General features: G+C 35.7%; 1 protein-coding gene across 8 annotated transcripts in view; it reads left to right on the top strand.

Annotated features, from left to right (window-relative positions):
• Nucleotides 1–26,354, top strand: part of LOC113119095 (thyroid hormone receptor beta) — a 117,158-nt gene that overhangs the window by 43,244 nt on the left and 47,560 nt on the right. For 4 of the 8 annotated variants that reach the window (XM_026288285.1, XM_026288288.1, XM_026288292.1 and 1 more), the window contains exon 2: nt 24,755–24,821. The gene's annotated coding sequence lies outside the window, so the exon portion shown is untranslated. Of the gene's footprint in view, nt 1–6,691; nt 6,753–23,997; nt 24,149–24,754; nt 24,822–26,354 lie in introns of those variants that run through there. The other 4 variants (XM_026288286.1, XM_026288289.1, XM_026288290.1 and 1 more) reach the window with 3 other exon arrangements.

Genomic DNA, 26,354 nt, shown 5'->3' with positions numbered 1-26,354 from the left:
AACCTGTTAGCATAGGAGCCGAATTAAAAACATACACGCCACGCAGCTGAGACACTTGCGCCACGCATCCAGTGTGTCGCCGGCCTAATGATGCCCAGGTGTTGGCTGTTGAGATGGTACAACAACGAGGTTGAACTTGAAGTATATCTAAGCACTGCATTGCTTCACTCTCAATTTTAAAGTGCTCCCACGCTGTACTTTTCTTTGCCCGCTTCATATTAGAAAACTTGTCATGACTTCTTCTTGTGGACATTACAATTGTCTGGGAGCGCTCTGGCCTCTAGTGGTGCAAAAATGTATTACAACTAAATTCAATGCACACAATTAACCCCACTTAAACGAGCAAAATGTTTCACTCGGTTACGCAATTTTTAACGGTTAATTGGTTAACCATGGACACCCCTAGTCATATGATGACGCGAACCATTTAAAACGATTCAATTTGGTTTGGTGAACTGGTTCAAAAAGATCCGGTTACATTGAGCGATTCTTTCGCGAACCAGATATCACAAACTGCTTTGTTTTGAACTCTCTCACAACAGACAAGGAAGAGAAGACAATGCTGAATAAAGTCGTAGTTTTTGCTATTTTTGGACCAACATTTATTTTCGATGCTTCAAAAAATTTGAACTGACCCTCTGATGTCACATGGACTACTTTGATGATGTTGTTCTTACCTTTCTGGACATGGACAGTAGACCATACATACATTTTCAATAGAGGGACAGAGAGTTCTCAGACTAAATCTAAAATATCTTAAAATGTATTCCAAAGATGAACGGAGGTCTTATGGGTTTGGAACGTGGGTGAGGCATTAATGACATTATTTAGATTTTTGGGTGAACTATCCCTTTAATCTTCAGCACAGTGACTAATTGACTTAAATGCTGCTCTTTTACTGATTTGATTTTCTGCCTCTGGTTTTGAGCTCCATAAAGGACAAAAAGAACAAGTGGGAATTTAAGAGGGGAAGTCATGGTCTAGTGATTAGAGAGTTTGACTCCTAACCCTAGGGTTTTGGGTTCGAATCTTGGGCCGGCAATACTACAACTGAGGTGCCTTTGAGCAAGGCACCAAACCCCTAACTGCTCCCCAGGTGCCACAGCATAAATGGCTGCCGACTGCCCCGGGTGTTTGTTCACGGTTTGTGTGTTCACTGCTCTGTGTGTGCACTTTGGATGTGTTAAATGCAGAGTGTGAATTCTGAATATGGGTTACCATACTTGGTTGAATGTCACTTCGCTTTTCACTTACAATTGATGAACAGACACTAACAGATGCTTTTTATCTTGATTGATAATCTTGCTCTTCACAGATTCTCAAATCTTCTTTGCAGCAAGTTTAAATTTGGCTAAAAAATTCAGTTACTATAGTTGTGGTTCATTAATGTCAGACTTGGCATTTTATATTTAAATGCAAATATGAATTTGATTTGAGAGCCGCAGTGGAGCAAAATGTTCCTCAAACAAAGCCTGTGGCTGCAGAAGACACTGAATATTAGAAAGAATACAGACAACTGTTATGATAATTAAACCGTGCAATTGGTTTTGTTTTTGTCAGGGGTTGGAACAACCAACGCCCCTTAGCTGATATAAATTAATTGTAACCCATAGCTTCACGGGGCTTATTGCTTTAGAAAATGGTTATTCCATATGTAGGAAGGTTTCACAAAATAAAGTGTAATGATATTAATAAATAAAAAATATTCTTCCGAGATACTCTGATCACTTGTGGTTCCAACAAGTGGTTGCTGAGAAAGACATAAATGTAAACAAAGGTGTGTGTTTGTAGAGCAATTTATAACAACTTTGAACTTGGGTCAACCAATAAAAATCAGGGACTGGAAACGATCCATTTTATACTATAAAATATACTCATTATACATAGAAAATGCATGTATTAATTATTTAAAATATTAGACTCATATATAATTAAAATATACATTTTATTTAAAATGTATTGTCCACATATTTTTTAATAAATAATTCATTTCAAATGTATTGTAATTGTTTACATTCCCTTTACATGATATACTTAACTATGTTTATGATTTCTCTCACTTATTCAGATGCAATCGCTTTCTCAATAATGCATTCAAACAAATGTAATCTTACTGTGCTACTTCATCTGTATACGATTTTGAATGAAAAGAAATCTTTAAGAAATGCATCAATCCATAGGTAGCAGCATTTATACCTTTTAATGCTGACATATGTTATTAACTTGTCATGTGGTAGAAAAAAAGGACTCTGGTTGGAAGAGGTGGGCAAGAGCACGATTCAGTTATATATAGATCAGTGAGTGTGAGCGATACGTGATATCAGATAAATGATTGTGTGAATCATTTGATTGAGTGGCGAAAGTGGTTGATCTGTAAAGCAATATATTGTGAGAGGACCGTGTGTTACCGCGTAATAAACCACAAACTTAACAAAATGATTCACTCCACTGTGTTGAGCGAGAACGCTTCTCTGCTGTCTTCACGTGCTATCGGAAACTTCCTATTTCCAACTTATAAAGCCATGACATACGAACTCATTGCATTGTTTTCTTTTAAAAATAACAGTGGACAGTGGTTTGTGAATGTTGATGCTTAGCCTAAATAATTTGATTGGGAGCATCCCCTCCCCTGTGACCCATGATTTGTCTGTATGTGTATTCAGAGCCAGTGAGCAATGGACTTTAATAATAATAAAAACTGCGTTAACGTGCAATAAAATAATCGTCTGTGTTAATCAATTAATGTGTTAAAGCGATAATAAAGCGGTAACTTTCCCAGCCCTAGTATTTATATAATGTGTACTTACAGTAAGTAAGTTGCGAGATAAAATTTTTTGGCCTGCACTAATTTCAAATAATGTCAATAAAATTCAAAAGCAGCATCAGAAAGCGACATTAACTTACATTGTGTCTACACCGGATGCGAGCGGAGCGGCACTACAAAATACAACAGAACTTATTATAATCAGTGAAGTGGTCTACACTACTTACTCGTTCTGTTTATGACTACTGACACAACGTTCAAATGATTTGCAATGCTTTGTCAATGTCCAGTGTAGATATACGATGTGACCGCAAAAACATGGCAAATGTGAAGTAAAGAAAAGTGGACACTGAAAATAGATGATTCAGATGTGAATGGACTGAACAGTTTCGAGTGAGTGAGTGATACAATCTTTGTTATGGATGGTTCACAGTGATTTCATAGTTTTAACGTTTGATTCATTTATTTTCAAGATTTGAGGTAAAACATCTATTGTTGCTTTCACTATGGCTATAAAAATCACACTAAATAATATTAAAAATTGCATTAGACAGATTTAACATTGAAAAAAGCACATAATCATTACCTGAGATTATCACTGTCATATTTTGTATGTTTTTCCTGCCACAATGTCGCAGAAAAGAAAAATCATGTTAAATCATTAAAAATCTATTTAAATATCAGTGGTATTTAGTATACTTTGCACTGAAGTACTACTGAAGTACAAATATGCTTTTAATTAGTATATTTATAGTGTATAACTGTAAAAATAAATATTTAGCACAAAAATGTATTAAGAATGTTCTACAAATCTACTTGCTTGTATCTTTCGTGTATTCAAGTATACTTTATTTCTACCTGGGTCATAAACATTACCAGCAGTTTTGGCACAACATCAGGGTGAGTAAATAACAGAATGTTCATTTCAGGGTGAACTATTCCCAAGAGTGTTTATTTAAGCTTTTCTTTAGCTGATCTACATAAGTTGTGTGAAAAAAGAAAAAAGAAAGAGAGGGTATAGAGAGAGGGAGAGTGGATAAGGGGCTTGAGCAAACATGCTGTGTGAGCCAAAAAACGTGTGCCAGTGCGCTGGACGGCCTTCAAGCAATGAAGGACAGCGAAAAGACAGAGGATAGAGAAGGGCAAAGAGAAAGATGGATGGTTGGGGAAGGAGAGCAGGCAAGGTAATGACTTCTTTGGTCATTTCTGTAACAACATGAACAGAGTCACTGAGCAGATGATCACAGACACACATTCGAGCTATTAGTGTTAGCTAGATTTCCTTTAGGGCTGAGCAACGTTGATAAAACATACATAGTTCAATACAGAATATACATCTTGACATTTTAAAGTTTTTTGTTACAAGCTCTTGGTGCATAAAAAATACATGTAAAGTGCAAATCCAAAGAGATATTCAGTGTAAAAGTTAATAGTCAACCACACCCTCCTAAAACAGCTCATTCTAACATGTTCACACAAAGAAAGAGGGCTTGTGGAGACACTGTGTGTTTCATTGTGAAAGCCAAACTACTTTGTTTGGCCTTCAAAAAGAGGACACAACTAGAAATCAGTGGTTAAAGGGATACTCCACCCCAAAATTTCACTTTTGTCATTAATCACTTACCCCCATGTTGTTCCAAACCCGTAAAAGCTTAATTCGTCTTCGGAACACATTTAAGATATTTTGGATGCAATCCGGGAGGCTTGAGACTGTCCCATAGACTACTAAGTAAATTACACTGTCAAGGTCCAGAAAAATATAATCAGAAAAGTCCATCTGCCATCAGTGGTTCAACCGTAATGTTATAAGGTGACGATAATACTTTATGTACAAGAAAACAAAAATAATGACTTTATTCAACAAGTCATCTCCTCTTTCTCTCCCCACATCACCGTAGTGCCATTTGGGAAAACACCTGCTGAATGAAAACGGTGTACGCTCTTCTGTGTCAGCTGCAATACAAGGATGCACTGTTTTCTTTAAAAACAAAGTTTTTCTGTAAAGTGGTGCAGTTCCAACTTTGCAAGGACAGTCTGGCGCTCCTGACTCAGTCTGTAAGTATGTTTAGATATTTAAATAGTTTGCCACTGATGATTCAAACATGAGAAATCGTGCACGCTCAAATTGTGATTTTATGATGATTTTGATTAATCGCACAGCCCTACAGTGTGTGGAAAATAATGTTTTCTGAACCTTAAACCGCATAAACCTATTGCATTATACCAATACACAAAATAATGTTCTTTTCTAGCAACATCATGTGACCCCTCTAGACCTTTGTAAGTCAGTTTAGCTTCTCATCCAGCAGGTCTTCCAGCTCTCTCGGGAACCCTGTAAAAGAAATAAACTGACACGGACACTGTTTCAACAGAAACAATCGCAGTACTTGCTTCATCAATGAGACGCTATGAAAACATCTCTGTTGTGATGCTGGTATTCTCTCGAGTCATGAGTCGAGGAAGGATCATGAAGTCAATTTTTTGGCATAAGGGCCACATTAGGCTTTAAATAGTACTTTGGCCAAACAGTATAATTCCTCATAAATATAATGTTCTGCTTCGATTGATTCCTTCGAGCCCAGAAACAGTTGTGTAGCTGTTCTAATACATGTTGCACAGGTTTATGAAGTGTGTCTGTGACTTATGGGATGATTCTGCCATCGCCTGAAGTATTGCTCTGCAAAGAGGTGTTAGAAAACCCTGAAAAAGGAGATTATAAATGGTCTATTTTACTTTCTCTAATTCTATGGTGAGTTTTTAATTAACATCCTCCCTACATTTATGGAAGTTCTACAAATAGAAAAAAAATCATAATAATAACCTTGCAAGAGTGAAATGATTTATTATAGTTTAAGTTCATAGATATTTTTCATTTAATACTGCAAATACATGGAATAGCACATTTACACAGGACTCACATTCACACAATCCAAAGCAAACTGATTTTTTTATTCTCACACACAAAATTAAAAATGAAAAGCAGAGTTTAAGGTGGTAATTTTAAGTAGAGCCAACCAGTGGATGTGTGTGTTTGGATTTAATGAAGTTTATCACTGAAATTCACGCTCTTGCAGGGTATAATTTTGGACATGATTCCTTTAACAAGATTGTGATACATTTGACAAATAATTGACTGTCAGAATAGTTTCAAGCAAGAAGATTCAAACACACACATGCTAAACATGAATATGAATCCTTAAGCTATTCAATAGTTATTAAAAAGACATACACCGTAAATTATTAGAAACATCATAGTCAAATATGTGGGTTACATAAATGATACGGAGTTAAGCAATGGACTGATATTTATTTATAAGTCTTTATGAAATGTCCATCAATTTCCATCTCTCTTATGCTTTAAGATCAGGATATGTCACACCTGCATTTAGCTCCAGAGAGCAAAAGCTCTTGAGTACAAGACACCGTGGTTGTTCTCAGCATTTCTTTAAGCAGAGGATCATGCTGGAAATCAATCATTTTCTCTAGCAAGTGGAAAGAGGGCACATGCTTATGGTTGCCAGATTGGACAACCTGATTAGAAAATTAGACTAATCCCAAATTGTACAAGTTTAATGCACTGACTGGGTGGTTTGGATCTGGGATCTGGCAACACTTTTGCAGAGGCTCATTAGGTCGTATTGCAATATAATGGAGCTATTGAAAGGAGAAGCAAAAACAAGCATTTTTTTAGGATAAATGATCCACGGGCTGGATTAAACCACATGGAGGGCAAAATCCAGCCAGCTGGCTAAAATGTACGCAATTCTAAACCAGTGTAATGGCATTAAAATCATCACAATATTCACAGTGTTTTGCATCGCCACCATATATATTTGTAGCTGTCTGCTTTCCCTTTGGGATGAAATGATGATGGAAACTCTTATATGTGTTCATGTTTGTGTATTTCTTGTTTTCTCTTCATGCCAGAACAAGCTAGGCAGCTCTCATGACAAGCATCGGGGTGAAGTAAGGCAGGATGTACCGTAAGGTGATCGTTGTCTATTTTGGTGTGTTTGTGGTTGTGTAATGTCAGCTCTTCTGTGGGGCTCACATGTCATGCAGTGGGCATCGCAGACATGTGTGCCGTGGAATTAAAGCCAAATCTCCCTGTCGGTCATCAGCTGATGGCAGATGCTCTGCTGTCATGTTGACAGATTTTTATTATTAAATTAACCATTTTTATTAATGAAAATTCTGTAATCATTTATTCATCCTCGTGTTATTTAAAACCTGGGGTGCATTTCCAAAAACCATTGATATCTAAACATGGTCGCGAGTTTCATCATTAATGAGATGTTTTTTTTATAACCATATTTCCAACAAACATTCAAAACAGCTTCGCAACACTAAAGCTCTCAACCTGTGATTAGAAACAGTTTCTTTTTAGTATGATGAGGACTGACTTAATGCTTTTTGCCAAAAGCAAGCAGACCTACATTTCCATGTAAATTTAAATGCATGTCATCTTACATATTTCAATGTGTCAATAAATCAGAGCTGTTTTTGAAGAATGCACATGTGAAAATGAACTGCAGAATATGACTTCAGAGGGAAGCTGCAGTGAATCAGACATCAAATAGAGTAAAACAAGGGGATTAGAAATGAGTCTTGCTGAAAATCGTCTTCACCACCAAAGCTTTTAAAATTGATTTGCATTTATACAGACCAAACTTCCTTGGACTGCGCCCATCTCTCCATTCTAATTGCCCTTCTCATGAAAATTAATAGTAACTTTTTCCAAGCAGCTGGGCTGTGTGATATAGAAGAAATAGTAATGGCTGCGGTAGCTTCATTTATTTTACCCTTATTTTACCGTTTGCATCCAAATGCTCATGCTCGTGGGGTTTGAGTTTGTTTATTCACCATTCTAGATGAATTTGCTGGGTGATTCTTTGCTTCCAAACCATGCATTAAAATACGTTCATTTGGAAATACAGAAGAAGAGGAAGAATGTGTTAAGAGTGGTTATTAAACACAACAATTAGAAGCAATTAAATGCGACTTTGGAATTTTGTTTTATAAAACGATTAGCTAATCAATCATACTTTTAGAAATATACTTTTGGATGAACTATTCTATACAGAAGTAGAAAGGAAGTCGTTCTGTCAGCTTTGTATCAATTAAAGATGTTTTCTGGTCTCTCACATGTCAAAAGATCAAGAAAATGTAGATTTCTCAATTCAAGACCAAATTCTAATTTTTAAAGGTATTCTTTACCCCAAAATTTAAATTTGATGTTTATTATCTGCTTACCCCCAGGGCATCCAAGATGTAGGTGAATTTGTTTCTTCAGTAGAACACAAACAGAGATGTTTAACTCAAACCGTTGCAGTCTGTCAGTCATATAATGGAAGTGGATGGGAATCACGGCTTTCGAGGGTCAAAAAACATACACAAACAAAACCAAATTAAACCCTGCAGCTTGTGACGTTACATTGTCCCGGGGGGGTAAGCTGATTTTTGGGTGAACGGTCCCTTTAAACCCTAAAGTCCAAATACTCATACAGATCACTTTTTCTTAGAATTTCCAAATGCAAACGATTGTGATATACTGTGTACCATACCTATTTAAAACCCATGTTGTATGTTTACATTAAACAAGCTGGACGGCTCGATCTCTTGTCTGATTTCTTTTTTTTCCGGTCTAAAAAAACTAGTCCCATCCACGATTGGTCAATACAGTGTTCCAGTCATTTTCATATAGTAATTGTTGTGTCGAGTAGGCCGTGATATTCAAATTAAGTATTAAGACACAAAAACGTATAATCTGGAACAGGGCTTTAATTTTGGTGTGGGATTACGGGGATTGCACATATTTCTACTGATTCCCGCAGTTTCCACGCTTGTAACGTTGGAAATTCCCACAAATATTTTAAAGTAAAAGACACTTGTGACAGATGACGGAAAGTATGATTTGCATGTGCTTTTAAATCTTACCATTTTAAACATTCAAGTGCTCAATTCTCTGTGACTGTGAGACCCTTTCTGTGAGCCGACACACATCCATAGCGCACGTACATAGAGACGCATCAGAGAGTGCATGCCTTATTGCGCATAAATGGCCAAATACATACAAAGATATATCAAAATGCCCATCTTGATGAGTATTCATGCAAACAGTCGATTTATACTAAACACTGTCATTATACAGGCTATTAAGTTAATGTAAACCTGGGCTCGCGACTCATTCTTCCCACTGGCGGCTCTTTTGCAACTAACTTTCTAACATTTTACAAAAAAGATAATTGTCTGTTTTGCTCACATACATATAGACACCTCTCACACTTTTAAGACTAAAACAAGAGATGGATTCAATGTTATTCTTAATCAAAAAGCACAACAACAACAATAAAACGGTAAGATACAATGGCAAACTAGCTTACAAAATGTTTATTGACAAAAAACGTATAAAATGAGGCATGGCATACAACAAATGCTGTATTATATGCTACTCACTAATAACTTACAGAACGTTTAGCAAACACTGAGGAACAAAATAAAAAAATAAAAGAGCCTCCATAATGTAACATGAGGTAAACGGCAAAGATAACCAGCTTATTCAGATGAAAATAAAAATAAAAGTAAAACTAAACTTGATGTCGGTGACTGCTGCATGTGTTTTTCCCACAAGAGTACAAACATGTTCACCTCCTCCAATTTAAGCAGTCTTTACTTTACCTTACCATCCATTGTTTCATCAATATTTGCATAATTTTTGCTCCAGGCATCTTTACGCTCATACTGAGGCGACATGCGTAAACCAGTCTCTACACTCGAATCACTGCACAGTTCAAATGAGTAGCGTGAATTCGTTATGCTTTCAGTTTAGATTGCTGTTTGATGTTTCTCAAATGAAACCGAAATGGCAGCACTTAAGCGTTGAACAAAAGTTTACAAATATTTCACAAAGTTTAGTCGCACAGGCAGAAAAAAATGGTTACAAAATGGAGCCCTAAGAGCCCTGGGAAACAGTTAAGAAACAAAACGTATGTGTAACAGTTGATCCATGCATGCGGTCTCAAAGAGATTTATACATTTAAGATTAGTCAGTGTTATTTGAAATTTAAGTAGATTGTTCTGTTTCTGTGGTATTACTGAATCCTGAATATTACCTAAAATCCTGAAACCTAAAATATAAATTAAATTAAAGCACAGTGAAGTTTAGTTGTAGTTTTATATTGTCTTTTAATCTATTCTTATTTTATTACTGTTTACTTGTCATTTTTTGTTAAATTCAATTCAGAGTTTGAAGAATCTTCCTCACAATATAAATATGAATCCACAAAATTATAAATTGTAAAACACAAATACACTGGGTGATGAAATTTAGGTTGGATGATTGGCCCCCGACAAGAGCCACCTAAAGTGGGAATCCCCTGCCCCCCTTCCAAAATGAAATTCAGGCCCTGTGGGAAATGAAGTAATTGGTTAATAAAACCAGTGAGGTTGTGCTATACCACACATTGTGACTTTAGTCACTCTGCTGTGTGAATCTAACAGCAGTCTTTTGAATTCACAACATGACAGGGCTGTCTGAATAAAATACTGATAAATTCCATCTGTTTCTTTATCAAATTAGCAGCACAGCAATCAAGAGGAAGAGAGTATACAATTATGGAAGGATGGGCGTTATGAAAGAGAAGTGAAAATGGAAAGAGAGGCAGGCAGAAATGAAGTCTGGAAAATGTTCTAGATCAGGGCCATTCAAGGTGAGAGTGAATCACACGATAGCCAGCTTTGAAAGTGGCCTGCTTTTCATTCAGACATAAATTACAGCACTTCTAAACTAGCAAATTTCTTCATTATTTGTTAAAGGGATCATATTTTCAAATTGTTTAGTTATGTAATCTTGAATTTGGGGAGGGTCTTTCTCATTCTAGAGAGCATTTGATTGGACAAGAATCTGTGCAGTTCAATGTGAGTGATCAATATTTTTACTCCTTAATTCTAATTGAATGTGAACTTTACTGAGTGATTTTTAAATGCAAAAATCTGCAAAAAACATTCAAGAGTACATTGTAGCATTTACAGTAGATGGCATTAAAGCTGACAAACATGAATTGAAATCCAAGAACTCTATTTTCTCCTTTCATGAAATGCTTAAAAGGGAAGTAATGTGTTTTTTTTTTTTTTTTTCATTTGAAGCTGGTGTTTTGTTTGAAGTGTTGAATCTCGTGCACACCTGCTCACTAGGCATTCACCACGCCAGTGCTTGTTTTCTGTCTCAGATCTTAAAGGCAAACTCCTCGCGGTGACGTGAATGCACAGCTTGTGTCACGTCACAGCTCTGTTGGCACAGCTGACCTCTCGCCAGCACTTCTCCTCTGTATTTCTGCCATATGCTCTCACTGTCATTTACAGGCCACAGTGGGGTGGGCAGATGGACCAAAAACTGATATCCTGCTATGTGATAGTATTATTAGAAGTATTGTGTGTGATCTATTATGCATCATTGCAATGTTATACTGTATATCACAATCTAGTAGGGCTGTAACCACCAAGTTTCCCTTAAAGAACCATATATATCTGCTGTTAAATATATATATAACTAACCCTACCCCATTTAGTTACCTTATATTACCAGTACTTTCTTAAGTAAGTACACTTACTTTAAAATAAAGTGCAACCTAAATTTGTATCAAATTTCACTGGTTTGAAATGAGAATAGTTTAATATATTATTTATGTCTACCTAATTCATGTAATGTTATTTTTAATTGAATGTGAGAAGCAAGATATTTTACCACAGCTGTTTAGGCATGTTATGCGTACAATGTGCATATTTGATAATAAAAATATTACTGAAAATTTCAAATGTATAATGTTACAATAAACTCAAATTTACACAAAATTAATTTTTTAGTAATATCTAGTAGTAGTTTATCAGTGGTGACTGTCAGTTAATGTGCATATGGCGGAAATGTGTGGAAAAATCAATTAAAGATGTAATCAAAGAGACGCTGAACACGATTACCAACAATTATTAAATGATGCAATCACACTTAAAGCAAAGTTTGTTAGTTTCAGGGTTCGCATCATCTGAGGTCCTCTGAGGGTCAGCATCATCTCTTGTCAGGTGTTCTGGATCCAGACTGGAGCTTGTGTAAATCCTAGTTACCACGGGATGAAGATCCCAGCAAAAACAGAGAGACAAATAGAGACATCATTAGCACAGCTGCTGTTTCAATCAAGCAAAATTGATTTTTTTAAGAATATTAATGTGCATTTGATCAGATATAACCGCACTACAAGATTATGAGATGCATTATTTGTATTTGAATGCTTGGCCAAAGAGATGTGTCTTTAATCTAAATGTAAAAATAAATAAATGACAACACAGACGTAGGGAAATGCACTTTTTATTAAACAAGTTCTAGCTTAACAAGTTCTGTTCAACTTGGATTGAACAGATAAATTCATATGGATTATTGGATTTGATTTATACTTCTGTAATAAGTAATTAAACAGAATCTAGACCATTAAAACAGACAAAAAGCTTATTTCATAGGGCTCTAAATTGTATTGTTAAAAATATAATAATTTATTAAATTGTTAATTCAATTTTAAAATATTTTTAGCACTAAAATGTAATTATACCACACATATACCATAGAATCCAGATAAATTCCATTAGATTTTTTCGCAAATCCATGTTTTGCATTTTAATATGAGGCAATAAATGAACCAGATTTGTACACTTATGCTTTACCAGCTGCATGCATGTAGCAATAGCAAGTAGCAAATCATTCTTTGTTCATGGCTCTGACACAAGGAATTGCTAGGGAACCGCCCAAACTTCCTGTGTCAATAGCAAATCTGTCAACACAGGAAAATCTAGGCTTTGTTTAATGGGTTCTTTAACATTTGTGCATTACGCTTCATGTGCATGTCCTGGACTAGTCTTCTGAAAAGAGTGATTTGTTTCCTGTAAAACCTTTAATACTCTAGTGAGAGTGCTGAGCTTTGGTGCAGGGTGATGCATTGCTTACATGTGTGTGCTGAGTGGTTTATAGTAGTAATGTCTGTCTCCCGAGGTCACTGCGATTACATAAACATTGTCTGAGACAGTAAACTGGGACTGCTGCGTCTGAGAAATCCTGCTGCAGTGTTCTGTTGTTAAAATCTCTTTTATTGATGGCCAGAGGTTTTCCCTCTATGTTCTGCTCCCATTAGACACTTTAGAGAGTATATATATTATTTAATTATTGATTCAGGCATAGGGCAGGAAGATTATGAAAATAATCATAACTGCGACTATTACAGTAATTACAAATATTACAATTTACATTAAATTATATTTATACCCTTGTTTAATGCAACTGCATGCCATATTTTTATATATAAAAATAAATAAGCCAAAAACATTCTAACTGTTAAACTGTTAGTACTTTTCTATAGTAGTAAGCCTCAAATGTCATATATGCATTGGATTGGTTTCTTCCCTAAATTATAAAAAAAAGTAACATTTTGAATGGTATTATAATGTTAAAGAAATCTAAAAAATTAAAACCTTTCAGATAACATGTAGAAAGAAAAAGAAAATAAAACATCTTAAGCATGCATAATATATATATATATATATATATATATATATATATATATATATATATATATATATATATATATATATATATATATATATATATATATATATATATATATATATGTGTGTATGTCAGTCATTTACATAAAAGTTTTAGAGCATTTATTAAGCAGAATTTTTTTCAAGTATGTTGGAACATAAGTGTAAACTTAAATATACATTTAAATAAAAATACAATTGTATGAATAAAAATCAATTAAACTGAAAAATCTATATAAAAAAAAAATCTATAAAAAATAAATAGTAGTGCTGCAAACACACTAGCAACCAGCAACATTTGTGTTTGGTATAAATGACACAGAAAATCTAAAGTGCATTCTAATTTCAAACTTACATCACAGTCTGTTCATTATTAAAATAAAGTACAGTCAACCAAACATTTAAAGGGTTACACTGGTCAGTTTAAATAGACCATAGTATACCGGTCCACTCTGCTGTTATTCCAAGGACGTTTTTGCTCATGTGAAGAGGATGATCTTTTCCATCTAGTTTACATTTAAAAAAGATACAAATATTATAGTTTAACATTCAGATACATTGTGAATATTGTATATGTGGATATGTTCAGAACGAGACGAGAGCAGTAACCTCCAAATAACCTCGCTTGTCCTCGTATGCAAGAACTCATGCACTCATGCGTCTCGATATAATGCTCTGTAAATTTTTAAACAAATAGGCCTAGCGGAATACAAAAATTCTAAATCGAACATTTTGCAGAACAGGATTCAAACAAAAAAGTACTGGTCATAATACTTGCACAAAATGTTTGATGTGTAAAAAGCAGTTCATTGACTGCGCAGCACAGCCACAAGTGCCACAGTTACGTTTGCGTAATTTTATTTTTAATTCTATAGTGTCATTTGAAAACATTGCAATTGTTTAAAATAAATCGGCGCTACTAAACACGGATATCGGCCGATGCCGATATATATATATATATATATATATATATATAAATATATATATATATATATATATATATATATAAATATATATATATATATTTGCTTGTAAATATAGCCTTGATATACATTTACATCTAATAATTTAGCAGACACTTTTATCCAAAGCAACCTTTGAGGATAATAGAAGCAATTAAACAACTACTTTCCTACATTGTATTTACTATAACATATATGCACCTATTATAGTAATTACATATGAAATATTGTATTTTGCTAGTTCTTTTATCCAAAGCAACTTACAAGTACCATGTGCTTCTGTTTGAGCTTCAGATATGCTTGTAACTACAAGACGTAATCACAGTAACTTGATGATTGCTTTAATAACCAAAATTGTCTTCAGAATATCTTTCGTGTCTTCAGCAGAAAGAAATGCATTCAGGTTTGGAATCAGGTATTATTTTTTAGGGGAGTATTTTAATTGAAACCTGTGTCTAGCAAAAATGAGTGTTAAGACTTGAAGATATTCTTAGATTTATAGTTGGTGTTTGTTGAGAGATGAAATGTCAAGCACTGAGCGCTGTGGCTAGACGAGGTCAGTGAAAACATAGACGGCTGGTCCATGACCCCTGCTGCCTGCTCGTCTCGCTCTCACTCTCTCTGTCAGATCACCTCGCTTTTAATCCCAGAGGCTTCTTTTTTTAGCTGCCTTGCACTGAAAAGCATTTTTTTATCTCTTCTACATTAGTTATTTTTGGTCTCTGAATGCATTACTGTGGTTAAAAGGCTCCGGTTAATACAAAATATTTCAACCATATGCCGTTTCTGATTAAATCAGACTAAATACCACTCAGTATGTGACAGACCCTTTAAAACTGAGAGCTGTCGGTCCAAGAACCATGAAAAGTATTTACTTAGATTCACTTTTCACCATGGCTCCTCCCTCCTTCGACCTCATCGTGGGTCACTGTTATGGCTGTGGCCTGGGTCCCACCTGGCACTGCCTGCTCCAAATCCCTCCTGTCTCTGTCTGGTCTGGCCTGGCACCTCCCTGGACTTTGTCTGACAGCCGAGGACACGCCTTCCGGGAGGAGGGTGATATGTCATGCATATGGACTGTCTGTGTGTGTTTTTCTCCGCAACTGTAGCTACAAACCTGATTCCAGTTGGGACATTGCATTTCGCATTGCCTTTCGTTGGCTGTGTTACCTTTCGCATACTGCATTTCGAAAGGTAACTGCCATGTTACCGTTCGCATACTGTATTTCGTTGCCTTGTACCTACATGTGCAGTGACAATAAAGTTGAATCTAATCTGATCTAAAACATTGTACAAATTGTGAGTAAAAAAGGAATGGAGTAATTTACAAATGTCATAAACTTCAATAGAATATAGATAACATATCAAATGTTGAAAGTGAGACATATTGAATGTCATGCCAAATATTGGCTCATTTTGGATTTCATGAGAGCTACACATTCCAAAAAAGTTGGGATAGGTAGCAATAAGAGGCTGGAAAAGTTAAATGTACATATAAGGAACAGCTGGAGGACCGATTTGCAACTTATTAGGTCAATTGGCATCATGATTGGGTATAAAAAGAGCCTCTCAGAGTGCCAGTGTCTCTCAGAAGTCAAGATGGGCAGAGGATCACCAATTCCCCCAATGCTGCGGCGAAAAATAGTGGAGCAATATCAGAAAGGACTTTCTTAGAGAAAAATTGCAAAGAGTTTGAAGTTATCATCATTTACAGTGCATAATATCATCCAATGATTCAGAGAAACTCTATAGGTAAAAAAATAAGCCATATCTAAACATGATCCAGAAGCGCAGGCATTTTCTCTGGGCAAAGGCTCATTTAAAATGGACTGTGGCAAAATGTAAAACTGTTCTGTGGTCAGACGAATCAAAATTTGAAGTTCTTTTTGGAAAACTGGGACACCATGTCATCCAGACTAAAGAGGACAAGGACAACCCAAGTTGTTATCAGCGCTCAGTTCAGAAGCCTGCATTTCTGATGGTATGGGGTTGCATGAGTGCGTGTGGCATGGGCAGCTTACACATCTGGAAAGACACCATCAATGCTGAAAGATATATCCAAGTTCTAGAACAACATATTCTCCCATCCAGACGTTGTCTCTTTCAGGGAAGACCTGGCATTTTCCAACATGACAATGCCAGACCACATACTGCATCAATTACAACATCATGACTGTGTAGAAGAAGGATCCGGGTCCTGAAATGGCCAGTCTGTAGTCCAGATCTTTCACCCATAGAAAACATTTGCCGCATCATAAAGAGGAAGATACGACAAAGTAGATCCAAGACAGTTGAGCAACTAAAGCCTGTATTAGACAAGAATGGGACAACATTCCTATTCCTAAACTTGAGCAACTTGTCTCCTCAGTCCCCAGACGTTTGCAGACTGTTATAAAAAGAAGAGGGGATGCCACACAGTGCTAAACATGGCCTTGTCCCAACTTTTTTAAGACGTGTTGATGCCATGAAATTTAAAACCAACGCATTTTTCCCTTAAAGATAATAATAATAATAATTTTCATTTTTAACATTTGATATGTAATCTATGTTGTGTTCCGAATAAAATATTGAAATTAGAAATTCCAGATCATTGCATTCTGTTTTTCTTCACAATTTGCACAGTGTCCCAACTATTTTGGAATCAGGTTTGTACATGTACTAACTATATGGTTAGGATTAGGTTTAGGGCTTGGTTTAGGGTTTGGTTTAGGGTTACTCGCATGTAGTTATGCATAATATATTGCTATTATAATAGTAAGTTCAAGTAACATGTAACAAGGACACCTTCAAATAAAGTGTTACCGAAGAAGTTTAGTAGCTTCACATCACTAAACTCAAGGAGTAATATTCTAAAACTGATAGTTCTGTCTTATTAGATAAGCTACGTTTGAAGTCATTAAATATCTAAAAAAATTCTAACATAAATATACCATACCTGTGAATACAACACCATTAGTATGGCAGGTTATCACACTGCTCTGCAATAATTAGCTGTCTGTGTTTGTTTTTTCTTCTCTAAACTTGTTTGGGAATCATTCTGCTCTGAACTGTCTGCTGCCACAGTATTTTTAGCAAGTGCCATGTGGAAATATGTAGAAAATAAAGGAATCTACATTAAAATCAAAAATTTTCAAGTTAGAATGATGTAACGTCTTTATTTTGTTGCAGAAATTGATATGTCTTCTGTTATTGCATGTGGTCTGAATGCAGAAACACTCTTTGGGCATCATCAGCACACTGCAGTTGTGTGTTTGTGTTTGGTGAAGTGCTCACACTGTGGGTGGATGAGCAGCAGGGGAAGGTCATAGCTTTATTGTGCTGTTTTTCGCCACTCTAGTGCTTTTTGAAATACACCAGCGTTTCTGTCCATAACCTTGTTACTGGCATTTGCTTGGCTGCTGAATGTTTAGAAATGCCCAGAGATTTGTATCTCCCTTTCTGAGCTCTTTGTATACTTCAGACTGTGATGTTGGAGTGTATCAGATTCGGACGGTGTTATATGACCTTTTACTGATAGATTTTTTCAGACCTGTCTTGCTATTACTCTGTCTGTCTTCCTAAAAGACCACATAGAGTTTTACTGCTTTAGACCGTGTTGTTCCTATGTGGGAATAAATATGTAGCTGAGAGACATGCAACTAAGTGCAATTTTTGTAGTAGTAAGATAATGATCCAAGAAGGAGACCAGCCAATAGTCAATAACACTAAAAATTGTTTCATCCAAACTTTGAAAAATTCTGTGTCATTTCGGGTCATACAGTAAATTCGATTTATATGACGGAATTCCGCAATTCCATTCGTATTTTCCACATCTCAGAAATCAATAACATTGATATAATATTGAGGTGTTTTGTTTTGTTTATTGCACCTTAAGCAATGTCTGCTGCTGCCTTACCTTTGAGAAAAAACTGATGCTTGACCACTGAAGCAGCTCCAGTTAGCAAGCACTTTCGGCGTGAGAGTGAATTCAGCATTGATTGGTCGGACTCGTAACTCCCAGCAAATCAGATGGGCCACAGAGTGGTGAGTTCTGACAGGCTGCATCAGAGCCAAATAGCGCATTTCAAAATTCAGTTATTTTATCGGCTAATCGGTTTTGAAAATGACTGACACAGATAATCATAAAAATGCTTAATACCGGCGCCAATAATCGGTCAGGCCGATAATCGGTTGACCCCAAACGCTGAGTAAGATTTCAGAGTATGGACCAGCCATACTTGGCTGTATTTAAAAATAAATAAATAAATAAAAAACTAAGAAAACAAGCAATTAACAAAGTGAACATAATCAAAAAACATAACAATAAACTCAAAACCAGGAAGGGGAAATGGGAACAATGAAAGCAAAATGCTAACTAATATCTAGATATAAATAGTATTTTTATCCCATATCAAAATTCTTGATACACTGAAATTTCATAATTTTAGTTACCAATTTCAATATCACAAAAAATAATACTAGCCTAAATAAAAGTAAGCTTACCGAAGACAAGTAAACAGTAAACAAATAAAGCTACAACAGAACAAATATTGAAAAAAAAATCATCCCACTTGAAAAACTTAAAGCACTGAATAATAAATATTATATTGTATAAAGAAAATGTGCAACTACTGAATAGTCTTCACTGTTTAAATTCAATATACATTCATTCATGTTTATTTGACAAAAGTTATTCAGTAAAGAACAGTAAGCCATTTTCTTTCTGATGTTTGATTTACACCGTTGCCACAAATGGCAACAGCAGCTATATTAGGATATTATAGTTCACCCAAAAATGAAAATTCTGTTGATGTTCTAAACCTGTATGAGATTTTTGCTGAACACAAAATAATATATTTGGAACAATATTGGTAACCAGACAGTTGCTGGGCCCTTGTGTTTTCCATATATGGGTTAGGTCTATAAAGTCTATAAACAGTTTAAACCATTTGTTTTAAAACCTGCTTAAAATACCTTTAAATGATAAGCTTAGCTTACATCATGATGAGCTTTAATCAACGATTGATATATCTACCGGATTATCTCCCAATTCTTAAACGAATTTAGTTTTTTCAAACACAAAAACAATATAAATCCAGTTAATAATTTTGTTTATAACAATCAAAGTAACCTAAAATCTGTGTGGACACTGTTTTTGATCTGCTTTATGTGTCTGCTTCATTTACATTTCCAGCAACATCCACTCCATTATCAGCTTTAGTAAAATAACCTGTTAGCTGGGGATTCTACTGACTAACTTCAGTTTTTTTTTTTTTTTTTTTTGAGCCACTTTCTTTCAGAATTGCTGAAATTTTTACTTATCGGATGTTGTTATTTGCACGTCCATTTCAAGATTACTCCAGAATGAAGTGAAGAGTGGAGGTGAATACAGACATAGGCTAGTGGGCAGTGATCATCTGATAGATACGCGCACTGTTAAAAGCTTTGAGAGTTGGAAGATAGTGTGTAGCAAAATTTCAGTATTCGGTACTGATACCAGTGAAAATCCATGGTTCTCGGTACCAATTTCAGTACCAAAGCAAAGCACAAAAATATGATACAAAATAAAATAAAAAACTCATCATCTAAAATTAATTCATAATGCATATGCATAACTCATACAGTATATATGTGACTGTCCATGGAAACTACAGAGCCAATATTATCTCTAAATATTGAACTTACAGTTTACATTTACTGCATGTAAAAGAGATGGGGGAATTGTTGCAAGCCAGACTTGAAACTGCATCTCCAATCATGCATTTGTACAAGCTGACATCAGTTTTAGCTTTAATATTTGTTATGCTTTGTGAATATATTTGTATTTGAATGTTGGAAAGGCATTACTCAACCTGAGGGTAAACTTTGAGTTTGGTGGGTTATTATTTCAGTAGAGTTGCATTAGACAGCATACATTTCCTTGTGTATATGTGTTCCCTGCTTCTCTCCATTCACAAACACAGAAGAAAACAGCCCATTTGTGCAAGCCATTACATGTGATTAGGAGTTTTTTGGGGGTAAACACATTGCATGAACAAATAGCTGTTTTACCTCTCATTTGCTTTCTACTGTTTTCATCTCTCTCTCAGTCTCTTACTGTTTCACACACTCTCTCTCTCTCTAGACACTTTAATTATTATGTGTGAAATGTTGCACTTTCCTAAACCGCAGTCTTGCTACTTCTCAACAAACTTTACTATCATTTAATTCAGTCATTTAGTACTTACAGTTCTGCTCATAAAAATGCATGTTATTTTTTATTTACTACTGTGCTGAATAATTTGTTTCATTACATACACTCAACAAGACAAAATAACTTTTTTATATATATAAAAAATAAACATTCAAAAGTTTACAGACCTTTGCCTTGTACTGCTGTGCCGTGTCATTACATGAATGATCCATGAATGTTTTTGTATTTTGTGATGGTTTTGTACGAGTCTCTTGTTTGTCCTGAGCAGTTCAACTTCTGCACATTCTTCAGTTTTACAGCATCGGCATATTTGAGCCATTTCTAACAGTGACCGTTTGATTTTGAGATCTCTCATCACAATGAAAATAACTGAGGGACTCAATTATTACAAAAGGTTAAAACATTTTTTGATGCAAAATAATACTTTTAGAGATGGAGGCTGTAACTTTTTGATTTGGATGATCAGGTTAAATTGTACTTATTTTATTCTCTGGGGAAATTATTATGTAGCTTTTGAAGAGCAGTACTAAATGAAAAATGAAAATGAAAATGAAAAAAAAAAGCTTAAAATAAGAAACATATGAAGGTGTCATTTATATATATATATTTGAAAAGCATGAAAACTTTTTCATAGATACAATTTTTTATCCTACTAATGGCACACAGTTTAAAAGGAGAACTATTACAGTATGTCCCTTTTTACACAATTTAATATTGGTAATGGGTGTTCCCAAAATGTGTTTGGGAAGTTTCAGCTCAAAATACCCTACAGATAATTTATTATATCATTTTGAAATGCTTATTTTGAGTGGAAGCAGAAACAGGCTGTTTTTGTTCATGTCTCTTTAAATGCAAATAAGCTGCTGCTCCCCACCCCCTTTTCCAGAATAGATACAGTCGGCATCTAGTCATAGCTGGAGGGGTGTGGGGAGGGCGAAGTTGGCGTGGGGGAAAACACTGCAAACATTGTGTGTATTTGAATGACAAAAATGCACATATTGAGCGCTCATTCCCAGAGACATGTAGAACAGTTGTAGTCTCTTTTAACTTTAATATTCATATACACTAGTCCATATCGATATTGGATTCATTTTAACAGCCCTAATGTAGATGTATTATTTCAAAAATAGCCAAATTCCGTGACGTTCTGCTTCATACAGCAAGTTCTATTTTTGACTGGATTCTGCCGTTCAGTAGTTCAGTAGTTTGAATTGAAAGAAAGTGTAAAAGTTCAGGCACAAAACTAAGTTGTTACGTGTCCACACGCTTTTTTAAGTGGGTTTATGTTCGACACTAGGCTAATGTTACATAGTTTTGCTCCAGGTAGAATGATAAAGCTAATTATACATGCATGCCACTTTCTGAAACAACCTTACACAGTTTTGATAGCGTTAATAATGAACACGATGTTAATATAGCCTGCCTGTGATGATATGCCGACTGCACACATACACATGCTTAGCCTGGGATTCCACAACTTCCCTTGATCATCCTCCAACTTATTGCTTGTAGCCATTTTGTCATTCTTTCCGGCTCTGTATGTTTATTAGGAAGGATGTAGAACTTCAATTCATAATTTGTTAGTTTATTGGAGGTACAGAAAACGACACGGCAACTCTTCGGCGTGATTGTCCCGTGTATTTCAATTGGCGCCAAGGCAATGTTTTTCCCCAAGGGCTAAATTCACATCACGTGATGGGGCATTCCCGGGGGCGTTCCCAGACCAACCGTCTGTATCTATACAAGCTTGTTCCTCAGATACTCTGCTAAAAAATAAAGCATCTCTGTTTGGTTTTGATTATCTTGTCTATCGTGTTGAAATAATGCATTTTAAAGTGATCTATGATCTATATATGACTGGATCGCTCATCGCGTTCTAAACTGCCAACAGACAGTGAAGCCACTTCTATATTATAGATCAGTGGTTAGCAGTATGTCCGCTGTCTAGCAGTATTTCAGACTGGACCAACCAGACAGTAAAACGGCGACTAGGGATGCCACAAGTACTGGCACTTCACTATCAAGTCGGTGGTGAAAATGTTAAAATGTGATGATACCAGCATCTCTGTAGTACCGGTAGTAAGTTACCGAGTCCTGAGTATATTCGTTACCTGCAGCTGCGTTCATTCGCTTCTGTGTTAGTTTAAGCGATGGGCTCCAGACTGTAGCTGAATATATACTAGTGTCTGTGAATATTAAACTGCAAAATATTATTTAAATATTACTCCTGCGAATTCTACTTCTCTGTGGGTGACGGGCGCAGATGCGCGGGAGCTCGCTGTTTTGTAGTCTCTGCCGTGTGTCACTATATGAGGACATGAACGCATAAACAGTCACTTCATCAGAATTTACCGTTTCATAAACACAGACACTCAAAGATCTTCATGGCAACCCATCAAAATAAATGTTTGGTTTAACATGAGTAAATTGACAATATATTAAGCTACTGTTGTAGCCTTCAGTAGATTTTGCTACGTCTCTATGTAGTAATAATAATATGTCTCTATTAATAATAATAATTATGCCTAGACAGTTGCTTGTTTTTTTACTTCTTTTGTTGTAAAGAGATTATCTGATTAATATATAATTTGTTATATTCCTAGACTTATTTTGTTGCAGTTTTTTATACAGTTATATTGTAAAACTAAAATACCTTTTTTAGTTTGCGCTTTTTTGGCTGCATTTGAAGTTCTTTTTCGCTTAAGAAAATACGTAATATTACTGTCAAATTCATGTCAGATAATAAAAATTATGTAATAAAACCAGTAATTCACCATGTATTTGTTAATGTTTTATTAAGGGATAAAAACACACCAGTTGCAAAAACAGTCGGTTATGTCTGTCAAGGTAAACAGTTATATATATATTGTCCTCTCTGAGGTTGGGACTTGAAACAGTATTCTGTGCTCATCAGTGCAGCTAAAGACAGAACAATTATCAATGCCCTGCTCAAACTCTCACCATGGCATTAGAAATGGTACACCATTGTCACTTGTGAAAACACAATGGCGCACTGTTGGTGTAAATCTACATCCAGGAGCGGTCATATTATAATAAGATACCCTTTCTACAACACGGGGGGAGTGAAATCTGAGTGGTTCATTTTTTCATAAGCTTGTAGAAAAAGGCTTACTGGGTTGCTTTTTCACAATTTCTGTGTTGCAGTTTTTTAAATAAATAAGCAAACAACCCAGCTCAGGTGGGAAAAGGAATGCAAAAGTTATATAATGCATTATTTTGCAGTTAGTTATTTTATTATGGAGTAACACAATATTGTAATGCATTACATTAAAAGTAACTTTCTCTGACACTGATCAGAACTAAAATTAAACTGTAAAATAATCAATAATGTCAAACCTGGTGTGAGGCAGATTTACAGTAATTGCAGATTTGAGTGCCATTTCAGATCTTAGCTTATATTCATAGTAAAAAACGACACTTTTCTTTTTGTGGGTGAACTTCCTTCATGAGCATGACTCAGAAAGAGTCCCTAGTCGATCAGTTTCGCAAACCCAAGCCATCTCCTCAAAGACCTTCTAAACCGTTTCTCTCACTTGAACGTGACTTGAGGACAGATCACAGGAGCCAGTTTGGGAAGGCTCCTGAAGGACATCCTCCTCTGATGTTGTGTGGAAGCAGTCTGGATTGTCAGCAGAGGTCAAGCAGATGGTAATGCTCCTCAGGGGAGAGACGGGGCGGTGGGGAAAACCGCATCTGGAAGGCTGGTTTCCTGAAACGCTGCGCTCTGCCATTAACATATATCCTGCTATACAAACACAGACTTACAGATAACTGTTAACTGGAGGTTGCATAATAGAGGGGTTATATATTACACTTTTGTTTTTGGCAGTGTCTGTGAAAGTATCATACGGGTGTATTGTGTGCATGTGTGTTTTACTCTGAGACATAACTCCAGTTAAGCCATTCGTTGGATGACATTCAGAAGAGTGTAAACACTGGCTCTGTGGTGCTTTCATAACATGAATATGATAATCGGTATATCAGTTTTCTCTTGTCAGTGTCAAGTTGGTGTAAATTTAGGGTGAGTTTATATGTACCACACTGAGAGAGAGCTCTCCGTTATATCTCTGTTATCACTGGCACTCGTCCAGCTGGTGCAGGACGCCACAGAGGTAAAGAAAGAACACATTTAAGGAACAAATCGTGCATAGTAAATGTGTGGTTGGTCATAACCTTCTTGATTATTAATTCGTTGTGTGTCTGGACAGATTCATTTGGCCATGTATTCTAATGACTCTCTACATTTCATTCTAGATTTTCATGTTGGGAGGGATTCGTGCAGCTCAGCCCTGGCAGGACTAAACGGCCCCCCGTCTTTCTGGTAAGAACAGATTTAACACATTTATACAAAACTAAATGAAGATTTTAATTTAGTCAAAAATGTTAACTAATTAATGCAATAACACTCAAAACAAAGCAAAGACACAAGGCTTTTGTTTTAGAGACCATAATGTCATAGAGACTTAGCTGTGGACTCGGGGTCAGTAAGCAATGTCCCGACACAACTGCACCACAACTGTATTGTGCTACAAACACCTTATTACCAATCCAGAAATATCAAAAAGAGTCATACTGTATATTAATGTGGACTTATTCCACCCTTTTTTAAAACAATCTCGCAGAAAGGCAGTTTTCCCTTGGAAATGCACCTCTGTGACTGTGATGTGTATATGTAGGCCTATGTATGTATTCCACTGATCGGGTTTATTTTTCAAATTTGCAGACTTTTTTTTACATATAGAAAGCGTTTGTCCGCAGGGACATTAGAAATATGTAATTTGATCAGGACATTCTTCCAATGAAAACACCATCTGCTGTCCTCGTTCACACTGCCGTTGCCATGTCAATGAGTCTATATTTAATAAAATCATTTCATCCTCGCTTCCAAATTAACTAATAGCGCATCCCATCAGCTGTTCAGATACACCTGTGTTCCTGCTCGAGTCAAGAGCTCTGTTTGTGGTCCTTTTGTTTCTGTACAACACTAGTACTAACACGAAATGACCAATAATACCATGGCAATCATATTTATTTTCACATATACAGTGTCAACATATTCTTTAAAGTAATTTGAAGTACAATGTAAATATGTTTTTGGTGAGAAATTAACAGCAGTCACCAGCCAAAAGTAGGTATTTCTTTGCAGTGGTAGGTACACTGAAAAAAAAAAACATTGGTGAAGGGTTGACTTTAAAATCTTTTTCATTAGAGTGTTTTTTTTATTTCTGTTTCTGTGTTTAAGTGCTATAATCGCATCCCCGGTGCATCTACCAACCCAGAAAATGTGAAAAAGAAGAACCCAGTATTCATATATATGAAAAAAAAAATTAGCCGCTTAGATTTCGCTCCCTTTAAACCTTTATAGTTTAAAACTTATTATTTCAGCACAATAGACATTATAATCAAAACCAAACAAATGGTTTGTTTTTGTGTGTGTGTGTTTTTTTTTTGTTGTTTTTTTTTCAGTGTTTCTGAGGAACAGGCTTGAATTCTGGAAACGGGGCGGGGAGCAGCAACTCATTTGCATTAAAAGAGACATGAACAAAAACAGCCTGTTCCTGATTACACACAAAATAAGCATTTCGAAATGATATAATCAATGATCTGTGGGGTATTTTGAGCTGAAACTTCACAGACACTTTCTGTGGACACCTGAGACTGATACTGTATTACATATTGTAAAAAGGTAATAATAGGTTATAACAGGTCTCCTTAAATTTGACACCCTGTTTCAGTCAGGCCATTGAAAATAAATGCTGTTGTTAATTAATATCAACATATCAGTGCTGAGGTTACAGAGAAAAGAAAAGCTGGTTACATATGTGTCTGATTCACTTAAAACTGCCAAGTCCAT

This window comes from Carassius auratus, chromosome 19, assembly GCF_003368295.1.
Source record: "Carassius auratus strain Wakin chromosome 19, ASM336829v1, whole genome shotgun sequence".
Taxonomy (NCBI): domain Eukaryota; kingdom Metazoa; phylum Chordata; class Actinopteri; order Cypriniformes; family Cyprinidae; genus Carassius; species Carassius auratus.
This window is presented reverse-complemented; position numbering and strand designations above follow the sequence as displayed.